The sequence below is a fragment of the Lactuca sativa genome, chromosome 5 (genome assembly GCF_002870075.4).
Source record: "Lactuca sativa cultivar Salinas chromosome 5, Lsat_Salinas_v11, whole genome shotgun sequence".
NCBI classification, from domain to species: Eukaryota; Viridiplantae; Streptophyta; class Magnoliopsida; order Asterales; family Asteraceae; genus Lactuca; species Lactuca sativa.
This window is the reverse complement of record NC_056627.2, coordinates 282,136,307-282,138,824: the sequence shown is the minus strand read 5'-3', so window position 1 is coordinate 282,138,824 and position 2,518 is coordinate 282,136,307. Positions and strand designations below refer to the sequence as shown.

At 26.8% G+C, this 2,518-nt stretch overlaps 1 non-coding gene across 1 annotated transcript; it reads left to right on the top strand.

Moving 5' to 3' along the window:
* The first annotated feature begins 1,209 nt into the window (after positions 1-1,209).
* Positions 1,210-1,327, top strand: LOC111910415 (U5 spliceosomal RNA). Its single transcript, XR_002856525.1, has one exon. It is a non-coding gene; the product is annotated as a U5 spliceosomal RNA (small nuclear RNA).
* The last annotated feature ends 1,191 nt before the right edge of the window (positions 1,328-2,518 follow it).

Below are 2,518 nucleotides of genomic sequence, written 5' to 3'. Positions count from 1 at the left end.
ATTAAACGATACTTTTTAATTATATAAAATTATAATCGTTAATTTAAATAAATATGTGACTTTATAATTTGTATTAATTTTATTTTATTTTTTATTGTAATGTTATTAATTTAATGTAAATAAGGTGAAAAATGTAAAATTTGAAATGGAGAATAATAGGTTCATAAGAGCATCTCCAACCCACTCCTATTTTTCATTGTTTCCTTTATTTTCTTCCCCTATTCATCTCCAACCCTACCCCATTTATTCCTCTATTTTAGGAAAATGAAAAGTATAACACCATATTTGGTGTTATACTATTTGATGTTATACTATTCATTTCCCCCAAAATGAGATGAACTTTGAGTTGTCGATTTTAGTCCCTGTTTTTTATATTTATACACTTCTAGTTTATTTTCATCTACTAATTATGATTTAAATGTAATATTTAATACTTATAATATTGTGTTATATATCAAATTATATTAATTATTTATAAATATAAAGTTTGTTTTTTTTTTTTATCAAATTCGTATTAAAATTTAAATACACAATGAATTTTTAAAACACGATAACTATTTTACAAAAGCTTATAGTTAAGTGTTATAAATATAATCTTATTTATTTAATATTATTGTAATGAAAAAAATATAGATTATATATTTGTTAAAACAAAGTTAATAAAAAATGTATGTTTGACAATTTATATAAGTTAGAAGAACAGAATATATTTTTTGGGGTAAAAATGGGATAAAAATAGAATAGGGTTGGAGATGAAACACTATTTACCTCATTTTTATTCCATTGTTTTGTGAAAAAATGAGAGTGGTTTGGAGATGGTCTAAGTGACATGACATTAATTAATAGGCATGATAGAATGACACGTGACAAAAGAAAAATCAACTTATTCTTTTATTAGAATAGGGAGATTGTCTTCCATTTGCCCTTTAGTAATTTTAACCATTAGTTCGCTTAAATCTAAATATAATCACTATAACTTATGCCTAGATTGAGTGTTTTAAAATTGTATATCACTTTTTAAAATCGAAAAGAATACAAAAAACTTAAATGAAAGTGATAGAAGGGAAAAGAAGAGACGAAGAGGGGGAGAAGGGTTTGAATTAGTTTGTGAGGGAGTTCACCACTTTATCCCACATCGCATCCTTAGAGAAAACAAATAACTTTGGAGTGCTTATATAAACCAATCAACTTGTAAGCTGAAAGGCACGCAACCATGTGGTGAGCACAAAGCGAACTATTCTTTCGCCTTTTACTAAAGAATACCGTGTGTTCGCCATTTATAGTGGCATACGCTTATTTTTGGAGAGTCCCTTTTGATTAAAGGGCTCCAACCAATGTTATTAGTTCAAAATTTTCAGTATATCTAACATATATTTTGCATAAGTTGGTTCTTTTTAACATCGAAAATAATCAAAAATCTTCCTATCTAATAAATAAATAGTGTTAACATGCTTTTGTCATGTGTCAAACAGTTAACTCAATATTACGCCACATGTCATTGTTTTGCTTTTCCAATATTAATTTCATAACCAAAATTACCAAATACTAATTACCAATTTACCAAACTCATCGATTTCAAATCCTAAAAATTTGCACATTTTACTTAAATTAATAGTCTGTAATCCATAAAATCTGGTTTTTAAATTTTAAATTTCAATAACATCATCTGTAAATAAGGAATACAATAAATTTATCCAACTAAAAATCAGGTATCAAAACCTTAATTATCGGTTAACGCTAATATCTCCTGATTTAATAATTTTCTGGACGATTGGCAAATGAAAAGTATACAAATATATACCTTCATACGATAAGAAAGCCTTCACAGTTTGTCATTTGTCTTATTCCTAATTCTATTCCATATTCTGCTACTAAACAAGTTCAACACAACAAGTATTCCATCTGTTTCTTCCTGTTTCCTGTTTGTTACTGTTTGTTTCTTCACATCTTCAAATCTACCACCGCTGGAAACACGAAGACAATAGAAAACAATGACACATTAGTCCTTATAATAATCTTCCAATTTCGGTTTGCTTTCTCATATTCTATCACACGAAATCACATTGAAAAACAACAAATGAACCTATTATTTCTTATTATTTTCTTATGTTGATTACTTTTTATATGTTGATAACAACAATGTAGTTTTGTAGAATTCTAAAAGTATAATGTTCAAATAAGAAATATATGAAACTATGTTGTTGTCAGTAGACTAAATTCATGAGTTTCCATCCTCCTTTTTTATTTTTTGAATCAATAATCATGGATTTGTCTCACTAACTTTTTTTTTAAGTATTCATCACATGTGTTTCTTGACTAAATGACCATTTTACCCTTTTTATTTTTTTCCAATATAATTTGATTTTTTTTTTCTAATAACAAAAATCACTTTCTGTTTGAGTTGTTCTTGGAAAATAAGTTATATAGTTTATTTTGGTTCCCAGTTGATTTTCATCCAAACTCACATTTGGCACCAACTGATGGTAGCCATTGCAATGGCCTTTCATTTTAAAATCAA